Source organism: Hordeum vulgare, chromosome 3H (genome assembly GCF_904849725.1).
Source record: "Hordeum vulgare subsp. vulgare chromosome 3H, MorexV3_pseudomolecules_assembly, whole genome shotgun sequence".
In the NCBI taxonomy this organism is placed as follows: Eukaryota; Viridiplantae; Streptophyta; class Magnoliopsida; order Poales; family Poaceae; genus Hordeum; species Hordeum vulgare.
This window is the reverse complement of record NC_058520.1, coordinates 363,247,676-363,270,859: the sequence shown is the minus strand read 5'-3', so window position 1 is coordinate 363,270,859 and position 23,184 is coordinate 363,247,676.

Here is a 23,184-nt window from a genome sequence, read left to right as displayed (position 1 = left end):
ATCAAACCCAAGGAATCACGGGAAGATATCACAACACAACTCTAGACACAAATAAAATAACATCGGCTTCATATTACAAGCCACGGGCCTTGAGGGCTAGAATACGGAAGCTCGATAAACACACGAGTCAGCGGAAGCAACAATATCTGAATACAGACATAAAACATGGGGTGCCTTAGAGAAGGCTAGCACAAAAGAAAACACGATCGGACGAGGCGAGGCCTCCTGCCTTGGAACCTCCTAACTACTCTTAAGCTTCAACGGCCTCCACGAAGATGACACCATCGAGATGACAGACATCGGCAGGAAACTCCACTCCTGGGCTCCAACATCTGGTCGCAGCAACAGATCGAGGGGACAAGGGGGGGAGCAAAGCAGCGGTGAGTACTCATCCAAAGTACTCGCAAGTCTTACATCAGAACTAATATAAATATGCATCAGTATCAAGAAGGGGGTGTTTTATGTGGACTGACTGCAGCAATGCGAGAATAGAGAGAGAAGGCCTAGTCTTATCGAAGACTAGCATCTTCAGGGTCTTGCAGCAATAGACGAGAGTAGAACAGGGGGTAAAACATTAATAGACATATTGTTGCAGCAATATTAAAGTGAGGTCACGCCTAGAGATCCTCCCTCGACTCCCTGCGAGGAAGCAATCCCGAGGCAAACTAATTCCAGTTAAGTAACAATTGTAGTTGTATAAGATCGGGGCACAACTCCAAGTCGTCCTGTAACCGTGGACACGGTTATCCGAATAGTTAATTTTCATCCATGCAGGGGTGCACCACATGTCCCGTCACGCTCGGTAACTGTAACATCCCAATTTTCCTAAATTCGGATGTTAATAGATCATTCATATGCATCTCATATTTTTTATGCACTATTTTGTTCTTCTGAGAATTCTATTCACTATGCAACTGCGGGCAATTTATTGGAGTGGAGATAATGTGACTTCTCCCCTGTCGAATTAAAATGCATAATGTTTAGAATATTATTTGGGGTTATCCGACTTGGTTTTGCATATTTTTATAATGTCCGAAGTTATTTTTAGTTAAGTTTTTAAATGCTATTTGTGTGGCCTATTGCATAAAAGCTATTTTCAAAAGTTTGCATTAGGTGGAACTAAGTTTCCTTTAGTAGTTATTAGGATATTTATTTTTATACGTATATATATCTATATTAGATATTTAATATGTATATCTATATATACTTATTTACATGTATTGCTATATGCGTATATATATATATATATTAATATATATATATGCATATATTTTTGTATACGTATATTATTATTTATTTTCTCTCTTTGTTTTTCTTTAAAAAAACATATATTATTTTATATTTATTTTTGGGGTTTTATTAAAAAAAACTAGCTGCCCAGGCTGAGCCAAAGGCTCAGCCCAGCCAGCACCGCATGTGCCAGCACCACGTGCTCATGCTCCTGCCCACGAGCAGCTCCCAGCCACCACGTTGCCTCCCAAGCAACCTAGCACCAAGCAAGTCCCAGCCCCACATCCATCCCCACGTGCCCAACTTTGACCAGCACTTGGACTCCCTCCATCAAGCCAGCTCCAGGTGGCTAGAGGAGACCGAGGCTACCAGGGAACCGAGTTCACATCGTTCCAGGAGCGCCCCAGCGCACCCCAAGCCGGAGTCTTCCTCGCGAGGGAGATATTCCAGGACCGAGAGCCCCTAGTCCTTATCTATCGCTAGGATATAGTCCTAGGGACCGAAGCCCCAGGAACCATAGCCCCTGCTCCCGATTCGCACAGCACCACCGCCTCGCACACGCAGTAGCCTCGAGCATCGCAGGAACACGCCGCGCATGTTCGAGTTCGTCCGTGTTCGTCGGAGTTCGCGGAGCCGCCGTCACCGGAGTCCGTCCGACCTCACCGGAGAAGCACCATCGGAGGCACCACACCGAGACGGTTCCGTTTTTCCCCGCTGTTCATGGTGAGATCGCACGCCCGAGCCGATTCATCAAACCCCGATGAACAGCTTCAGGACGAAATTCAATCTGTTTTTAATCTGTTTTTAGCTGTGTCAGATTCTCGGTATAATTTTGAAACTCGTTTATCTTTTTACTCGTAACTCCGATTCAGGAAATTCTTTTTCCTGTGATCTCGTATTGATGAGTAGAACATGTTAGAACCAGTAGTTTTCAGTTTCACGAAAATTAATTTTTTTGTTAAAACAGATTATTTTAAACCTACCGGAGGCCATATTTTGCAAACCATAAATCTGATTTACTTGATTCTTTTTGCGTTGTCATCGTATCAGCATGTAGATGATGTTATACCTGCTGCCATGCTATTTATGCTTTGGTTTTAAACAAGTTGTTTTATCGCCGATCATTTTATTTGGTGTTATGTGATTGTGGTGATTGATTGGTGTGATTGTTTACAACGTGTAGATTGTGCGGAGTGCGACGCAAACTATTGTCAGGAGTGTGACCTTCTGAACCAGAATCAAGGCAAGTTACATGTTGATCATCCTTTACCTATTATTTTTCTATGCATATAGTATTATATCATCCTATGAAAGTTATGCATGTATAGGAATATTATTATTGCTATGCTATTGAGCTATATCCCCTCGTCATCGTGTTAGATATATTTTGCTACGCTATGTAGACGGGGATTGGTTTCTGTATTCATTGAGTTTATGTGAGGATTACTACAAAATAAATTGACTAGTAATTCAGTATATAATACACCTCTGGGCGGATATGGTATTGCTGGGTGGTTTCAAGAACATCATGGTTTCTACCCTCTGAATGTAAGTGGAATGCCGCCCAGGTTCAAAAAGATCAGACAGACTTAGTGACTAGTAGCTTCCGTGCGCAACCACTAGCTATATGGGCTCTAGCTTAGTTGAGTAGGTTGTGGGAACCTTGCCTGGGCAAAGCTAGCAGATGTAGATATAAATAGGTGTACCGGCTTGCCGTTGGGTGGAGGTGACTGCTTCTGAAAGACTTCGTCTCAATCTTCGGGTTGGGTCTAGTGGGTACAGTATGCAAACCTCTGCAGAGTGTATAAACTAATCATGATTAGCCGTGTCCCCGGTTATGGACAATTTTGAGCAGCTAGGCCATTACAGTTGTTGGATGATCTTGACAGATGACTCACTTAATAAAACTTGATGGGAAACTTAATAATGGTAATAGGTTGGAGTTGGAGATGCCAATTCAACCATATGTGAATTATTGTAGCAAACAAATTAAAACTTGACTATTAGGTAGCTATGAGGATAAAATCAGCTTTCTGCAAAATAACCATCAGCCTTTCTTTTGTTATACTATGCATATACATGTAGGTCTGTTATATTATTTTTCCTGTGTAACTTGCCAATACATTCAAAGTATTGACCTATATGGCTGCAACGTATCATGTTGCAGGATATTCAGACGAGGAGTAAGGTACCGTTAGGGTCGCGAGTCTTCACTCAACATCGCCAGTGGGCTATGATGGGACTCATCGTTATTATTCTGCTACTTTTCCGCTGTTTATTAGAATAAAGCTAGCTAAGTGCTATGCAGATTGTTATATTTTATAAATTCTGGATCATACGTTATTATGAATGATGCACTTGCTATATCTGGTTTTCATCTATACTGTGTGTGCTAGCGAGTCGATCCAGGGACTAGCACAGTAAAGCACAGAGACTCAAATCCTTCGAGGTTTGGTCGTTACGATAACACTCTGGCCGGACATACTTTTTTGGGTCCTGCCCGGCCTCGGAATATCGACACGTCGCAGCCCCACCTAAGACTAATCAGAGAGGTCAGCCCGCCGGTCTAAATCCTAAGCGCAAAGGGTTCATGGGCCCAGTTCCCCTCCGCGCTCCTGCACGATGCGAGGACGGCCGACATCAGTCCTAGCATCCCTTAATCACAAGCGCAATGCATCTCGGGACCACTCGGGCGCGTGCCACTATGATTGCTGACATCTGAAAAGCTTCGGCTAATACCACGACGCCGAGTACCCATAATTCTTCCCGCATAGCCGGTTAGTGCGAGAAGGTCTCCGACCAACCCAGATCAAATACCCAAATCCATTAACATTTTAATTAGGCCAACAACACAGTCTCACGGGAATCCACCCGTCTTACAACTAATCACCAATGATCCCAGTAACATGGTCGAGTAACTGTGTGGTTATAACATCGGGGGAATCCGAGGTATCACCCTCGTTGGATTCTGAACGATGTAGCCGTCAAGGCGGGCTTAGAGGAATCACCCTCGGGGCTCCCACACTTGAGGGGTTGCACGACAGAGGCGTCATCGGGAATGGTCAAAGAGGAATCACCCTCGATAACCACGACCGACTAGCTATACTACAGAGATATCATCAGGAGTACTTAGCGAGGTGTCACCCTCGGTACCCGATAGTATCTGTGTAGCGTCGTACAACGAAGGGGGTGTATGTGCCATGTCGGGTCTGGCTCGTCGATCAGAGATCGAGATTTGAAAACAAGCGGGGCAACTGGACTATGGGGTCAGAGGGGATGACTACTCCACCTATACTAAGCAGATTTAAAGTACAGGACTGAAAGTAGCAGTTCATCAAAAATAGGCTATGCATCAGATATAGGAGCTAACTACAACAGTAGCAAAATACTAATGCAAGCAGTAGGAAGAAAGACATAGGCGATATAGGAATGATCAAGGAGGGGGGGTTGCTTGCCTTGCTGCTCTGCGGCAAAGGACTGATCGACAGGGTCGTAGATGTACCCGGCAGCAGCGTCAGTCTCGGGGTCTACCGGTCAGAAGAGGGGAAGAAACAATAAATAATAGCAACGGTGCAACACAAAGCATGACATGGCAAGATGCAGGCTAGACATGAGCTAACGCAGCAACATCCGTCATAGACGGGTCGAAAGAATATCTGACGATATTTTCCTGGTGTCGGGCTACTACCGGTCATACTGGAAACAATGGAAATGTTCCATGTTTGCTATGCTAGGGACGCGTGACAGACGAAAGGACCGTGTATCCGGGTTCGTCTCGTTCTGCTGATCAACTTTCATGTTGAAAATATTTTGGTCTGACTTACAGATTATTTAATATTAATTTTTAAATTTTATTCAATAATTAGGAATTAAAAACATATTTAAATAATTTAATAAAAAGCTATTATGACATCAGCATGATGTCATGCTAACATCAAAATTTGACTGGTCAACTGACCAGCGGGTCCCGAACGTCATAGGCACAAGTTTTAATATAGATTAAATATTGATTAATGAGATTAATTTAATGTGGGACCCACGTGACATACTCTAATTATTCTAATTATCCAATTAACTAATTAACTGATATATCTAATTATTTATTTAATAAAAACATTATTTTTATTTTTATATTTGAATTTCACTTTTCTTTAAAAGGGGGTGTGGGGCCTCCCTGACATAGACAGCGAGGTGCATTGGCCCCACTAGTAAGTGGCTTTAGGCCAAATACGCATTTTTACTCACACATACATAACCAAACATTTAACGTATACCGCCATATACCGAAATACATACATACATACATTCGTGCATCTCATACATACAAAATACATCCACAAATACAACGTTTATTTTTATTTCCTTTTTGTCAACTCATCTCCCAACTCTGTGTGTTAACAACAGAGACTCTCTTGCAATACATACAAAATACATCCACAAATACAACGTTTATTTTTATTTCCTTTTTGTCAACTCATCTCCCAACTCTGTGTGTTAACAACAGAGACTCTCTTGCAACAGAGAAAGGAAGCATCTCCATCAACACCTACGCGAACCTAACGACGTCGGATCAGAGTGCCGTTTGTCGGAACGGAACCGGGACGGCGCGAGGAAGACGATGGTGGGAGGAGCCCGAGGAGGGGCTCACCGACGTTGACAAGAGGGCTCGGTGAAGCCGGAGTTCTTGTGAGGCGGAGGTGACGGTGAGGCGAAGATGAGGCGATGACGGTGGTGGCGCGGTGGTGGGGATGCCGGAGAGACCTCCGGAAGGTGGTCAACCGGCGTGACAAAGGAGGAGGGTTCTTCCTGCCCAGTCCCTCCTGGACCGAGTGGGAGGAAAGGAGCGGCGCGACGGGTGGAAGGCCCCTGGTCTGGGCTCGGTCCACCAGGGAGCGGTGTCGCCGTAGGAGGCCGACGGGGGGGATCCGAGAGGGCTCGGCCGGCGGGAGGATCCGGTAGGGCGGCCGGCGGGTTCCTGGTGCGGCTGAGTGGAGGGCTGGCCGAGGGATGGGGAAGGGCTCGGGGTGGGAACCCAGGGTGAGGGAGCTGCAGGGGGATCGGGTGTCTATGAGTGGGGTGGGTGGATCGGGCTGGGTAGGTGAGACGGGAGGGAGAGAACGAGAGGTGGGAGAAGCCTCTCGGTGGGTGGGGGGTTACGAGAGAGAGAGAGAGAAGTGTCGGTGGAGGGAGAGAACGAGAGGAGGAGGTGGGAGCCTCTCGGTGGGGAGGATAGGACCGAGAGGTGAGAGGGAAGGGATCGTGGTGGGGGGGGCAGGAGATGCGTCGGTGGGGTGGGGGCCTCACGAGGGGTCTCGCGCGGGGGGGCTCGTGGGCGCAGGGTGGGGTGGCGACGCAAGTGGGAGGGGAGGGAGCGTGGCAGGGGGCTCCCTCGCCCTAGGGTTCCAGAGGCGTGGGGTGGGCCGGCTCGGCTGGGCCACTTTGGCCCAGTCGGCCAAGGGGTGGGGGGGTTCCTTTTCTTCTTTTTCTTTTTCTTTTGTTTTGTTTTGTTTTGTTTTTCTTTTTCTATTATTTCTTCTTTCTAATCTTTTTTTAATTTATTTTCTTTCCTTTATTTTATTATTATTATTTTTAATACTTTCTTTTTATACACATCTTCCTTTAATAGTTAATATGAATTTATAAATATACTTTTCTTTTGTTTTCAATTTCTGAATCCGGAAAGAATTTCAATGCGGGTCAATGACGGTAATTCTCGATGATGTGGCATCATTAGCGGGTGATCACTGTATCTTAATTACAATATTTACTGTAGCAAAAGTCGAGGATGTCACACCCAAAGAGGATTACATCGGATAGATCTCCATGAAGATCATGGAGAACTTTGTATTGAAGATCCAAGAGAGAGAAGAACCCATCTAGCTACTAACTACAGACCCGTAGGTCTGAAGTGAACTACGCACGAGTCATTGGAGGGGCGATGATGTTGATGAAGAAGCCCTCCAACTCCAAAGTCCCCTCCGGCAGGGCACCGGGAAGGGTCTCCAGATGAGATCTCGCGGAAACGGAAGCTTGCGGCGGCGGAAAAGTGTTTTCGTGGATGCCCTGATTTTTTCTGGATTTTTAGGGAATTTATAGGCCAAAGACCTAGGGCAGGGGAGCACCAGGGGGGCACAAGCTTGGTTGTCGCAGCCTCCCCCCTGGCCGCCGCAACAGGGCTTGTGGGCCCACTTGCTTTGCCCTCAAGCCTCCCGATCTTTTTCCGTTTTGGAAAATTTTATTTCGGGGATTTTATTCCGTTTGGACTCCATTCCAAAATCAGATCTGAAAAGAGTCAAAAACACAGAAAAAACAAGAACTGGCACTTGGCACTGAGTTAATAAGTTAGTCCCAAACAAGATATAAAAGGTAAACAAAACATCAAAAGTTGACAAGATAACAACGTGAAACCATCAAAAATTATAGATACGTTTGAGACGTATCAAGCATCCCCAAGCTTAACTCCTGCTCGTCCACAAGTAGGGAAGTGATAAAGAATGAATTTTTGATGCTTTCATGCTACCTAGCATAGATGTCCTTTGTAACTCCTCTTATGTGACTTGAATGTTCAGATCCATTAGATTCAAAACAATAGTTTTCTATGGACGTGGAGACAATAATAATTCAAGCAAACTAGCAAGGTAATCATGAACTTTCAGAATAACAAGGCCAAAAGAAAGTTATCCCTACAAAATCACATAGTCTGGCTATGCTCTATCATCATTGCACAACGAATTTAAATCATGCACAACCCCGGTATTGGCCAAGTAATTGTTTTCACACCTTTACTTTCTCAAAAAATTTCAACTCTCACGCAATACATGAGCGTGAGCCATGGTTTTAGCACTATAAGTGGTGTGGAGTGTGGTGGAGGTTGCAAGACAAACAAGAAGAAGATGGTCACATTAACTAGGCATATCAATGAGCTGTGGAGATGCTCATCAATAGATATCAATGGGAATGAGTAGGCATTGCCATACAAATGATGCACTAGAGCTAAGAGTATGTGCAAGCTCTTAAAGAAAACTAGTGGGTGTGCATCCAACTTACTTGCTCACGAAGACCTAAGGCAAATTTGAGGAAGCCTATGATTGGAATATACAAGCCAAGTTATATAATGAAAATTTCTCACTAGCTATATGGTGGTGACAAAACGAGAGACTCTCAATCATGAAGATCATGGTGCTTAATATGCACAAGTGTGGATAGGTGGTAGCATTGTCCCTTCTCTCTTTTTCTCTCATTTTTTTGGATGGGCTCTTTGGCCTCTTTTTTTTGGTGGGCATCTTTGGCCTCTTTTATTTCCTCACATGGGACAATGCTCCATCAATGATGATCATCACACTTACAACTCAAAACTTAGAGCAACGATGACTCTATATGGAATGCCTTCGATAGTGTACCGTGACAATGATCTAGCATGGCATGGACATTAATGGAAACATCATGCTAGCTATATTACGATCATGCAATGGCAATGTAGACGTGGTGGCACATGTCATGGTGGTAGTTGCATGGCAATATATCTCGGAATGACTTTGAAAAAGCCATAGTCGGTAGGTATGGTGGCTGTTTTGAGGGAGGCTAACGGTGGGCTTTGTGCACCGGCGAAAGTTGCACGGCACTAAAGAAGATAGTGATGCTGGAAGGTGAAAGTGCATATAAACCATGGTCTCAACATTAGTCATGAATAACTCATATACTTGTTGCAAAAGTTTTAGTAGTAATCGAAACAATGCATTCAACGCATACTCCTAGGGGAAAGGTTGGTAGGTATAAACCATCGCGCGATCCCGACCGCCACACAAAGGATGACAATCAATAGACTAATCATGCTCAGACTTCATCACATAGGGGTTCACCATACGTGCATGCTACGGGAATCACTAACTTCAACACAAGTATTTCTAGATCCACAACACCTTACTAATATAACTTCAATATTACCATAACCACAACTCAAAACTAGTTGAGATGAATCAAACTTCTCTAACTATTCAATGCACATGAAGGTGGAAGTTTTCGTATCCCTTTGGATAACTACCCCTTTTGAGACTACTTTCAAAGCATAGATCAACTACGAAGTCACGCACCGCCGTGCTCTAAAAGATATAAGTGAAGTACATAGAGAAAAAGCAACTAGCTCAAAAGATATGAATGAAGCACATAGAGAAAAAGCAACTAGCTCAAAAGATATAAGTGAAGCACATGTGAGCTGAATTGTCTACCAAAGGATATAAGTGAAGCTCGACAAAATCATGGTGAGTGCATGTCTCTCTCTCTAGGTGTGCAGCAAGGATGATTCTGACACAAAAAAATAAAAGACTCCTACGATACAAGACGCTCCAAGCAAAACACATAACATGTGGTGAATAAAAATATAGCCCCAAGTAAAGTTACCGATGGATTGAAGACGAAAGAGGGGATGCGTTCCCGGGGCATCCCCAAGCTTAGGCTTTTACGACATCCTTGAATCATCTTGGGGTGCCTTGGGAATCCCCAAGCTTGAGGTCTTGTCACTCTTTATCTTTTTGTCCATAAGAACTTCACCCAAAACTTGAAAACTTCACAACACGAAACTTAAACAGAAACTCATGATAACATTAGTATAAGAAAGCAAACCACCACTTCCATAGGTACTGTAGCAAACTTAAATTCTACTTATGTTCATGTTGGGTTACTGTATTTTCAATCTTCCATGGCTAATAACCCCCGATACTATCCATAGTTTCATCAAAATAAGCAACCAACACAACAAAAACAGAATATGTTAACAGCAGACCAGTCTGTAGCAATTTGTATACTTCGTATACTTCTGCAACTTCAAAAATTCTGAAAAATTACGACAGTCTTAAGAATTTGCGTAGTAATCAGCAGAAAAAAAAAATCAACTCCAAATCTCTTACAGAAACAAAATGAAAATTCTTTTCGTGAGAAGAAAGTTTCTGTCTATTCCAGCATGACCAAACGATCATCCCCAAGACTAATCGTAACGGTTTTGCTTGGCACAAACGCAAAAAGAAACACAAAAAACACAATCATAACAGAATTGTGAAAGTGTGGGAAACACAAAACAGAAATAAAAAGGATAGATTCGTTGGGTTGCCTCCCAACAAGCGCTATTGTTTAACGCCCTTAGCTAGGCATAAGGTGATGGAATCACGTATAGTCATCCTTGGTGCTCAAACCATAAGTAGCCCTCATCATATATTCATAAGGCAATCTTATTTTCTTTCTAGGAAATTGCTCCATGCCATTCTTTAGGGGAAATTGAAATCTAATATTCCCTTCCTTCATATCGATGATAGCACCAATAGTCCTTAGGAAAGGTCTACCAAGAATAATGGGACATGAAGGATTGCAATCTATGTCAAGTACTATGAAATCCACAGGTACATAGTTCTTATTTGCAACAATAAGAACATCATCGATCCTTCCCATGGGTTTCTTGACAGTAGAATCCGCAAGATGCAAATTAAGAGAACACTCTTCAATCTCATGAAAACCAAGAATATCACATAAAGACTTTGGAATCGCGGAAACACTAGCACCAAAATCACACAAAGAATTGCACTCATAGTTTTTGATCTTGATTTCGATAGTAGGTTCCCACTCATCATGAAGTATTCTAGGTATAGAGACTTCTAGTTCGAGCTTCTCTTCAAGAGATTTCATCATAGCATCTATGATATGCGCGGTAAAGGCTTTGCTTTGGCTATAAGCATGTGGAGAGTTTGCAATGGATTGCATCAAAGAAATGCATTCAAACAAGGAGCACCTATCATAATTGAATTCCTTGAAATCCAAAGTGGGAGTTTCATTACTACCCAAAATTTTGATTTCTTCTACTCCACTCTCCACACCTTTATCATCAAGATAGGTGGATTCCGAATCATTGGGGCATTTTTCAACCAAAGTGGATTCATATCCAGCCCCTTCATCAATAGGTTTGACACGCGAAAACAAAGATTCAAGAGGAGTCACACCAAGCACTTTAAGATCTTCGTGATTTGCATCACTAGAACGCACCCATTTAAACCACTCATGCCTAGCGCGAATTTGGGCGGTTCTTTCTTTGCTCTCATTCATGGAGACACGCATAGATTTCAAAGTTTCATCCAAGTTGACCTTGGGAGGAGCACATCTAACTTTCAAAGCATCAATATCACAAGACATCATATCAACGCTCTTAGCCAAATCGTCAATTTTGAGTAGTTTTTCCTCTATGGACGCATTGAAAATCTTTTGAGAGTTGATGAACTCTTTGATATTACTCTCTAAATCAGAGGGTAATTTGTTAACGTCCAAACTAGCGTTGCTGCTCTCAATCAAGGAAGACAGTGGCATGTCATTAGGATCCAAAGGAGCATTTCTACTAGCAACCAAATTCATCAACTCATCCATCTTAGCACTAAGCGAGTTAATTTCTTCTATAGCATGTACCTTTTTGCTAGCAGGTGACCTTTCAGTGTGCCACTGAGAGTAGTTGGTCATGATATTGTCTAGGAGTTTTGTAGCGTCTCCTAACATAATTTCCATGAACGTTCCACCTAAGGCGGAGTCCAAGATATTGCGAGAGGCAAAATTCAAGCCAGCGTAAAAGATTTGTATAAACATCCACAAACTCAAGCCATGAGCGGGACAATTTCTAATCACTAACTTCATCCTCTCCCAAGATTGTGCAACGTGTTCATGATCAAGTTGCTTGAAATTCATGATATCGTTACGTAAGGAGATAATCTTAGCCGGCGGAAAATACTTGGATATGTAAGCATCTTTGCACTTATCCCAAGAATCGTTACTATTTTTAGGCAAAGAAGAAAACCAAGTTTTTGCGCGATCTCGCAACGACAAAGGAAAAAGCTTCAACGTAAGCACGTCATTATCCACATCTCTTTTCTTTTGCATATCGCAAAGCTCAATGAAGGTATTGAGATGGGATGCGGCATCTTCACTAGGAAGGCCAGAGAATTGCTCTTTCAGAACAAGATTCAACAAAGCTGCGTTGATTTCATATGATTCCGCACTAGTGGCGAGAGCAATCGGAGTACTACTAAAATGATTATTATTGGTACTCGAGAAGTCATAAAGTTTCTTGTTTTCAGCCACGATGACTTCAACAAACAAACAAGCACACAAGCAAGAAAGAAAAACGGCAAAGGAAAACGGCAAAAAGGCAAAAGACAAAAGAAAACGGCAAAGGAGAAAGGCAAATGAAAACGGCAAATGTGAAGTGGGGGAGAGGAAAACGAGAGGCAACTGGCAAAAAAAGTAAATGCAAGAGATGAATTTGTGAGACCTACTTGGATAGATCTCTCCTTCCCCGGCAACGGCGCCAGAAATACTTCTGCTACTGCAACAAAAGACCTTCCAACGGCGCCAGAAACAAGCGTGCTGACGGCAGACTATTCTTGTGTTGATACTCCTCAGCAACGGCACTAGGAATCCTTCTGCTACGGCTATGCCTTTAGGGACTTCCTTGGCAAATATGCAAAGGATTCCCCCGTGGCCTTGGAGCCTTGCGTTGGTGTTCCCTCGAAGTGGAAAGGGTGATGTAGCACAGCGGCGGTAAGTATTTCCCTTAGTTTTGAGAACCAAGGTATCAATCCAGTGAAGGATTATCACAAGTACCTGCACAAACACAAAGATCTTGCACCCAACGCTATGAAGGGGTTGTCAATCCCTTATAGATTGTTTGCCAAGTGAGAACTGAAAGCAACAAAGAAACAAAGCAAAGTAAAAGCGAAAGTGGAAACGGTAGGTGTGAATAGACCTCGGGGCCGTAGTGTTCACTAGTGGCTTCTCTCATGAAAGCAAGTAGACAGTGGGTGAACGAATTACTGTCGAGCAACTGATAGAACCGCGCAAAGTCGTGACGTTATCTATATCAACGATTATATCTATAGGCATCACATCCAAAACAGGTAGACTGATACTTTTTGCATCTACTACTATTACTCCACACGTCGACCGCTATCCAGCATGCATCTAGTGTCTTAAGTTCATGAGAACAGAGTAACGCCTTAAGCAAGATGACATGATGTGGATGGACAATCTCATATCTACGATAAAAGCCCATCTTGTTACCCTTGATGGCAACAACACGATGCGTGCCTTGCTGCCCCTTCTGTCACTGGGAAAGGTCACCACACGGTATGAACCCAAAACCAAGCACTTCTCCCATTGCAAGAATCATAGATCTAGTTGGCCAAACAAAACCCAAGACTCGGAGAGACATACAAGGATATCAAATCATGCATATAAGAAATCAGCAAAGACTCAAATATATATCATAGATAATCTGAGCACAAATCCACAATTCATCGGATCTCGACAAACACACCGCCAAAGAGGATTACATCGGATAGATCTCCATGAAGATCATGGAGAACTTTGTATTGAAGATCCAAGAGAGAGAAGAACCCATCTAGCTACTAACTACGGACCCGTAGGTCTGAAGTGAACTACTCACGAGTCATTGGAGGGGCGATGATGTTGATGAAGAAGCCCTCCAACTCCAAAGTCTCCTCCGGCAGGGCACCGGGAAGGGTCTTCAGATGAGATCTCGCGGAAACGGAAGCTTGCGGCGGCGGAAAAGTGTTTTCGTGGATGCCCTGATTTTTTCTGGATTTTTAGGGAATTTATAGGCCAAAGACCTACGGCAGGGGAGCGCCAGGGGGGCACAATCTTGGTTGCCGCGGCCTCCCCCCTGGCCGCGGCAACAGGGCTTGGGGGCCTACTTGCTTGGCCCTCAAGCCTCCCGATCTTCTTCCATTCTGGAAAAATTTATTTCGGGGATTTTATTCCGTTTGGACTCCGTTCCAAAATCAGATCTGAAAAGAGTCAAAAACACAGAAAAAACAGGAACTGGCACTTGGCACTGAGTTAATAAGTTAGTCCCAAAAAAGATATAAAAGGTAAACAAAACATCCAAAGTTGACAAGATAACAGCATGAAACCATCAAAAATTATAGATACGTTTGAGACGTATCACATGCCTCAGTCGGGCGTCTGAAGCAACACCCCATAAAGGGCTTATATCAGAAATGAATACAAAAGTGCCATAGTCGGGCGTCCAGAGCGGCACCGCAAAGGGCTTATATTAGAATCAATCACATGAGTATCCAGGTGGCAGAACCTTTCGAGGGATGCTAAAATGTATATAAGAGAAATGTTAGCCCATAAATAAATTTATAATAACGACCACCTAGCATGATTCATGATCAACATCATGGTTCAATTAATTTCCTTTGAAGACCGATAATAAGACTGACACTTGGCCTATCCTAGACTGTAGTCCTTAAGTGTGGACACGGTTATTCAAATAGATGTTATACTCTGCAGAGGGTGTACTCTTTAACCATGAGTAACGGATTTGTTTAGTCGACCTACGACGTTCACTAATTCTAATTACGTTCTTTGAGTTGAAAACACACCTTACCCGCACACACCAGCTTCACTTCCCGATGCCTAGATCACGCACGACAATCATTAAGTAAAACTCTAAGTGAGGATACCACAATCTTGATTAGCATGGGATCAAAGTATTTATAATGCACACAGACAGGGGCGCTACCCCCTCGGTCCAACCGGAACACCCATGCCCCTGGACCAAGTGGCATGCCTACCAGGGGCCATTGGTATCTTTCACGAGGACCTCTTTGTACGGTATGTGCCAAGACAGAAGTTGACGTCCTACTAAACTATACCGTACTTGTCGAACAAACAAGTGGTAGCCCGAAACAAGTATGGGTATTACTGGAACAAGAATCGATTTATGGTCAGGATGTTTAAGTTTTCCCTGCATGATTAGCACAGCATATTTACTTCACAGTACATGACAGAGTCACCACCTATCATGCCCTCACTGATCGTCCTCATCACAATGAGGTATCGGTTAAATGCTCATGTCTACCCCAGACAAAAGATTTCCTCCAGATTTCATCCAAACTATATAGGCATGTGTGGCATGAGGTAGTAACTGCTATCAGATGTATCTCATGTTTAACAGAAAATAGTTCTCACCATTTGCATTTATGCATGAATATTTCCATATGATTTTTTTGTTTCATATAACATAGCCATGAATTCATTTACTACAAAAAACCACTCAACTTATCATATCAGTGTTCAAGATGCTTGCCTTGAGTATGCACTAGGGTTGAGTTCACTCCAAAACTTTGAAAGTTGATATTCCCTCCATTTTCCTATTTTGAAAATATTTTAATTAACACACAATATGAAAACAGTACAAAAAATTGTTTTGGAAAACTTTGAAATAAATCCTAAAATAAACTAAATGAAATTTTTGGAATGAGGGAAGAAGAATAAAATCATATGGATGTATGGTTGAAAAGTTAGATGCAGTCAAAGTTGGGTTCGAAGTCTGTTTGAAATAAATCAGAGAAAAGAAACGCTTCGAGGAGGATACGCTTACTGAAACAGAAAGTGTACTTAAAGAAGTAAGTTTCTCGGAGAGAACACGCCTATGTGAAGGTTGTGCCTCCGGTGGGAGTGATAGAGGACCGCTCCAGAGATGATTGCCAGCGCAAGGGACACATTGCCGATGCTCGGCACACCGGCTTGATCAATGTGATGCTCCCCATCCGATGAGCTAGAGGGGTGCGTGGGAGGGATCGAGGTCGAGCAATACCTCAACCATGGGGGAGCGAGCTATGGGAGTGCTACTTGTAAATTGCGTTGAATTTTTATCCCCGGAGAGGAGAGGATGATGCAGCAAAGTCGAGTAATTATTTCCCTTAGTTAAGAAAGCAAGATTATCAATCCAGTAGGAGAACCAAGCAACACCGGCACCTGCACACACAACGCAAACCTTCGCACCCAACGCAGATGAGATGTTGTCAATCTCTCGGCGGTTAAGAAACGAGATTAAATGATATATGATAGATTGATTGATAAATAAAAGATAAAAAAGTGCATCAAGTTTTTTGGTATTTTTGTATAAGTAAGCGAGATTGATCTTATAATAAAAGTAGACCCATGGGGCGTAGGATTCACTAGTGGCATCTCTCTCAAGAAAATAGAATATGATGGGTAAACAAATTACTGTTGGGCAATTGATAGAAAAGTAAATAATTATGACGCTATCCAAGGCAATGATCATGATATAGGCATCACATCCAAATCAAGTAGAGCGACTCCTGCCTGCATCTACTACTATTACTTCACACATCAAACGCTATCCGGCTTGCATCTAGTGTCTTAAGCTCATAAGAACAAAGTAATGAATTGAGAACGATGAGATAATGTAGTCAACACAAAAGCATATAAGAATTCATCCCAACTTGTTGTCCTTAATCGAAACAACACATGTGTATCAACTCCCCTTCTGTCACTAGGAGTGAACACCACAAGATCAAACCCATTACCGAGCACCTCTTCCCATTGCAAGAAGATCTAATCTAGTTGGCCAAACCAAACCAAAACTTCAGAGGATAAATACAAGGCTGTACTAAATCATGCATAAAAGAGATAAGCAAAGAATTCAAATAAAACAAGGATAGATCATATCATAAACTCACAATTCATCAGATCCCAACAAACACACCGCACAAAGTCATTACATCGAATGGATCTCCATGAACATCATGGAGACCGTTGTATTGAGATACAAAGAGAGAGAGAGAGAGAGAGGGAGAGAGAGAGAGATCTACTAACTATGGAACTGTAGGTCTGTGGTGAACTACTCACGCATCATCGGAGAGGCGGCAAGGTTGATGTAGAGCCCCTCCATGATTAGTTCCCCCTCCCGCAGAGTACCGGAAAAGGCCTCCAAATGGGATCTGGAGAGAACAGAGGCTTGCGGCGGTGGAAAATTATTTTGCAGAATCCCCTGAGGGTTTTGGAATACTGCTGAATTTACAGTGGAGGAGGTAGGGCAAATGGAGCATGGAGGGGCCCACACAACTTCCCCCCCCCCTGCCCCCCGGGCGTGCCCTGGTGTTGTGTGGGGCCCTCTAGCGGGATCTTCCTTGGACTCCAACTTCCACGTGATCCTTATCTTCAATAAAAAATCCTCAAAAAGTTTCTGGACAATTTGGTCTTATCTGATATTGATTTCCTGCGAAACAATAACAGGGCAGAACACATGAAGTGGCACTTGGCACTAAGTTAATAGGTTAGTCCCCAAAAATGATACAAAAAGGTATAAAATGATAATAAAAACATCCAAGAATAATAATATCGTAGCATTGTTCCAAACGTATCAAGCATCCCCAAGCTTAACTCCTCCTCATCCTCGAGTAGGAAAGTGATAAAACATATTTTTTATTGTGGAATCTGATACGTCCATTTTGCATCATGTTTTAATGTTGATATTTATCGCTTCTTTGGCTGTTATTTAACTTCACGGTACAATTCTTATGCCTTTTCACTCTTATTTTGCAAGGTTTACATGAAGAGGGAGAATACCGGCAACTGGAATTCTGGCCTGAAAGTGGAGCAAAGTTGAGATACCTATTCTGCGCAACTCCAAACGCCGTGAAAATCAACGGGGATTTTTTCCCGATTTATCAAAAATACTTGGCCAAAGAAGTGCCAGAGGGGCACCAGGGGGTGCCCACAAGCCTGCACGGCGCGGCCACCCCCCTAGGTCGCGCCATGGGGGCTTGTGGGCAGCCCACTAGCCCACTGGCCCCCCTCTCTTGCTATATGGATGGTTTCGTCGAGAGAAAATTCAAGGAGGAGCTTTGTCGTGGTCTCGCTGCCGCCACGAGGCGGAACTTGAGCAGAACCAATCTAGAGCTCTGGCAGGACGATCCTGCCGGGGAACTTCCCTCCCGGAGGGGGAAATCGTCGCCATCGTCATCACCAACACTCCTCTCATCGGAGGGGACTCGTCACCATCAACATCTTCATCAGCACCATCTCATCTCCAAACCCTAGTTTATCACGTGTAACCAATCTCCGTCTCGCGACTCCGATTGGTACTTGTAAGGTTGCTAGTAGTGTTGATTACTCTTTGTAGTTGATGCTAGTTGGATTATTTGGTGGAAGAGTTTATGTTCAGATCCTTGATTCTACTCATTACCTCTCTGATCATGATTATGATTATGTTTTGTGAGTACTTACTTCTGTTCCTGAGGACATGGGATACGTCATGCTAATAGTAGTCATGTGAATTTGGTATTCGTTCGGTATTTTGATATGTTGTATATTGTTTTTCCTCTAGTGGTGTTATGTGAACGTCGACTACATAACACTTCACCATTATTTGGGCCTAGAGGAAGGCATTGGGAAGTAGTAAGTAGATGATGGGTTGCTAGAGTGACAGAAGCTTAAACCCTAGTTTATGTGTTACTTCATAAGGGGCAGATTTGGATCCACTAGTTTAATGATATGGTTAGACTTTGTCTTAATTCTTCTTTCATAGTTGCGGATGCTTGCGACAGGGGTTAATCATAAGTGGGATGCTTGTCCAAGTACGGGCAGTACCCAAGCGCCGGTCCAGCCACATATCAAACTATCAAAGTAACGAACGCGAATCATATGAACATGATGAAACTAGCATGACAGAAATTCCCGTGTGTCCTCGGGAGCGTTTTTCCTCCTATAAGACTTTCTCCAGGCTTGTCCTTTGGTATAAAAGGGATTGGGCCACTTTGCTGGACCGTTGCTACTTTTGTTACTTGTTGCTTGCTACAAATCATCTCACCACACAATCATTTGTTACCGACAATTTCAGTGCTTGCAGATATTTCCTTGCTGAAAACCACTTGTCAGATCCTTCTGCTCCTCGTTGGGTTCGACACTCTTACTTATCGAAAGGACTACGATTGATCCCCTATACTTGTGGGTCACCAGAATGCTACCCAACATACTTCAAGTTATTTTCATAGCATAGACATGAGGACTTAGATGATTCTAAGCAATAGTCTATATTTGACATGAAGACATAGATACTCAAGTGATGCTAACAAGCAACCATGCCTTTCAAAATAACAATGCTAAAGTAAATTATCCATAACCCATTATGCTCAATAATTGATCCATTCATGATGCACACTCGAATATCAATCATACTCCATGCACACACATGACCACATGACCCCCTAGTTGGTGGTTTTAAAGGGAAGGATGAGATTCAACATAAAAATTGAATAGAAAGGCCCTTCGCAGAGGGAAGCATTGATTTACACAGGTTCTAGAGCTCAAGTTTTAAAAGAGATGAAAAAATTATTTTGGGTGGCATGCTTTTCTTGTCAACGAGAACGACTTAAGGTTCCCAACAGTTCTTACATTGGACACATCATAGGCGGTTCCCAAACAGAAAGTAAATATTTTTTGTATCTCTTTTCCCTCATCATCGTTTCACTATCATCAAGATTTTGGTCTTTCTATTGTCACATCCAAGAGAATAATTATTTTTTGTTTCCACCATTACTTTTCACAATCCATGGCTAACAAAATTCACAGGTGCCTTCCATACCATCACATTGCATTTATTTTTGGGACTGGGCATCCGTTTTGCCGCCACACTCTCGTGCAATGACAAGTGAATAAACATTCATCATGAGAATGACATATCCAACACAAAAAATATTGGCCACCCCTCACCGCTTCATGAGCAATACGAGAATACAAAAGAGAAAATATTTTTGAGATTTTTTAGAGATGGCACGTGCAAATTTACTTGGAACGGCATTGCAACACCGCATATAGGTAGGTATGGTGGAAACAAGTGGCAAAACAAGGTTTAAGAATAATGGATGCACAAGCAGTATTCCCGCTTAGTACAAACGAAGGCTAGCAAAAAGATTGAGAAGCGTCCAACTAGAAAATCATAATGATGCACATGCATACATCAAACATGACCAACATCAAACAATACTCCACAAGTAGGATATAACTTCATTGCATAACTATTAACTTTGCGTGCTTGCACAGGGAATCATAAACCTTAGCATCAATATTCATACTAGAGCATAATTGACTCACTAACATATCTCACATATCATCATCTACATATCTCAAAACTATTACAAAGAATCAAGTTTTTCATGTCCCATAAAAATTTTGTATGTTAGTTTTAATTATTCTAATTTAATATTCATCACAAAGGGACCAAGCATCATATCTTGTACCAATTACCAAGACTATTTTCATACTCTCAAAAACATATAAGTGAAGCAAGAGAGTGGATTTCTTCAAAAATTTCTAACATTCTCAAAAATATATAAGTGAAGCAAGAGAACAAGTTTCTTAAAAACATATAGCAGTCTAAAACATATATAACTGAAGCATGAGAACAAGTTTCTTCAAAACATTCGCACCACCGTGCTCAAAAAGATATAAGTGAAGCACTAGAGCAACCACCTAGCTTAACAAATTTAAGTGAAGCACAAGAATCAATTCTAACAAATTATGATGACGTGAGGTCATCTCAAGCAAATGTTTTCAGGGGTGATGATTGTGAAAAACAAATAAGCAAAGACTCATATCATACAACACGCTCCAAGAAAAACACATATCATGTGATGAATAAAAAAATAGCCTCAAGTGTGTTACCGATAGTCGTTAGAAGAAAGAGGGGATGCCTTCCAGGGCATCCCCAAGCTTAGACGCTTGAGTCTTGATAACCCACAAGTATAGGGGATCGCAACAGTTTTCGAGGGTAGAGTATTCAACACAAATTTATTGATTCGACTCAAGGGGAAGCCAAAGAATATTCTCAAGTATTAGCAGTTGAGTTGTCAATTCAACCACACCTGAAAGATTTAGCATCTTCAGCAAAGTATCAGTAGCAAAGTAGGGTGATAGGAGCAGTAGCAACAGTAACCAATAGCAGCAGTGACAACAGTAGCGACAGAGTAACAGTAGCAGCAGTGACAGCAGTATCGGCAAAGTAACGTAGCAAGGACCGGTAGTAAAAGACTCGTAGGCATTGGATCGGTGATGGATGATTATGCCAAATGTTATTCATCATGCAACAGTTATAACAGGGAGAGATATGTAACTAGCTCCAGTTCGTCAATCCAATGTAGGCATGTATTTCGTATGTAGCCATACGTGCTTAGGGAAAAGAACTTGCATGACATCTATTGTCCATCCCTCCCGTGGCAGCGGGGTCCTAATGGAAACTACGGGATATTAAGGTTCTCCTTTTAATAAAGAACCAGACCAACGCATTAACACTTGGTGAATACATGAACTCCTCATACTATGATCATCTCCGGGAGTTGTTCCGGCTATTGTCACTCCGGGGTTGCCGGGTCATAACACATAGTAGGTGACTGCAATTTGCAAGATAGGATCAAGAACACACATATATTGGCGACAACATAATAGGTTCAGATCTGAAATCATGGCACTCAGGCCTAGTGACAAGCATTAAGCATGGCAAAGTAGTAGCAACATCAATCTCAGAACATACTCGATACTAGGGATCAATCCCCGTCAAAACTAACTCGATTACATGATAGATCTCATCCAACTCATCACCGTCCAGCAAGCCTACGATGAGATTACTCACGAACGGTGAAGAGCATCATGGAATTGGCGATGAAGGAAGGTTGATGATGACGATAGCGACGATTTCCCCTCTCCGGAGCCCAGAACGGACTCCAGATCTGCCCTCCAGATGAAGAACGGGATGTGGTGGCGCCTCCCGTATCGTAAAACGTGATGAACTCTTCTCCTTGACTTTTTTCTGAGCGAGACGGACTAAATAGAGCTGGATTTGGAGGCGGTGGAGCGTCGTGGGCTCCAGAAGCCTACCAAGCGCGGCCAGTGGGGGCCCACGCCTGGCGGGCTTGTGGGTTCATGGCTCCACTTCCTCAGTTGATTCTTGCGCCAGTATTTTTCATAAATTCCGCAAAAATTCTCCGTAAATTTTCAGGTCATTCCGAGAACTTTTATTTCTGCGCAAAAACAACACCATGGCAATTCTGCTGAAAACAACATTAGTTCGGGTTACTTACATTCAAATCATGCAAACTAGAGTCCAAAACAAGGGCAAAAGAGTTTGGAAAACTAGATACGACGGAGACGTATCAACTCCCCCAAGCTTAAAGCCTTGCTTTTCCTCAAGCAATTCAGTTGACAAACTGAAAGAGACAAAAGAAAACTTTTACAAACTCTGTTTGATCTTGTTGTTGCAACTATGTCTAACTCATTTCCAGAGTTTCAGCAAGATCACAAGCTAACCACATAAGCAAATGACATCTAGGTCTCACGGTAAACTCATATCAATGGCATAATCAACTAGCGAGCAAATAATAATAAGTCTCAAACGTCAACACGTCAATCAAAACAATCATGAAGCAGTACGAACAGATGGTATCTCGCTAGCTCTTTCTAAGACCGCAAAACATAAATGCACAACACCTTTAAAGACCAAGGGCTGAATAAACATTGTAATTCATGGCAAAGAAGATCCAGTCACAGTCATACTCAACACAGTTAAAAGCAAAGCATAAAAATGACACAGGTGCTCTCTAATTGGTGCTTTTATAAGAGGAGGATGACTCAACAGGAACATAAATAGACAGGCCCTTCACAGATGGAAGCATTGATTTGTAGAGGTGCCAGAGCTCAAGCTTTGAAAACAGAGATAATAATTTTGGGTGGCATGCTTTCATTGTCAACGCAATGACTAAGAGTTCTCACCACCTTCCACGCTACACATGCTATAGGCGGTTCCCAAATAGAAAAGTAAAGTTTTGACTCCCTCACCATCGATCAATCACACTCCATGACTAGCCGAATACTCGGGTGCCGTCCATACCAACATCAACCCAGTGGGAGTTTTGTTTGCAATCATCTTTTTGATTTGAGCATGGAACTCGGAATTCCAATTACTGGCCCATTTCTCATGAATGAGGGTGAATAAACACATATCGAGGATAACACGCCTAGCATGGAAGATACTGATAGCCCCGTGTCACCACATGAGCTGTTCGGGCATGCAAAACAAATTATTTCTTGAAGGTTTAGAGA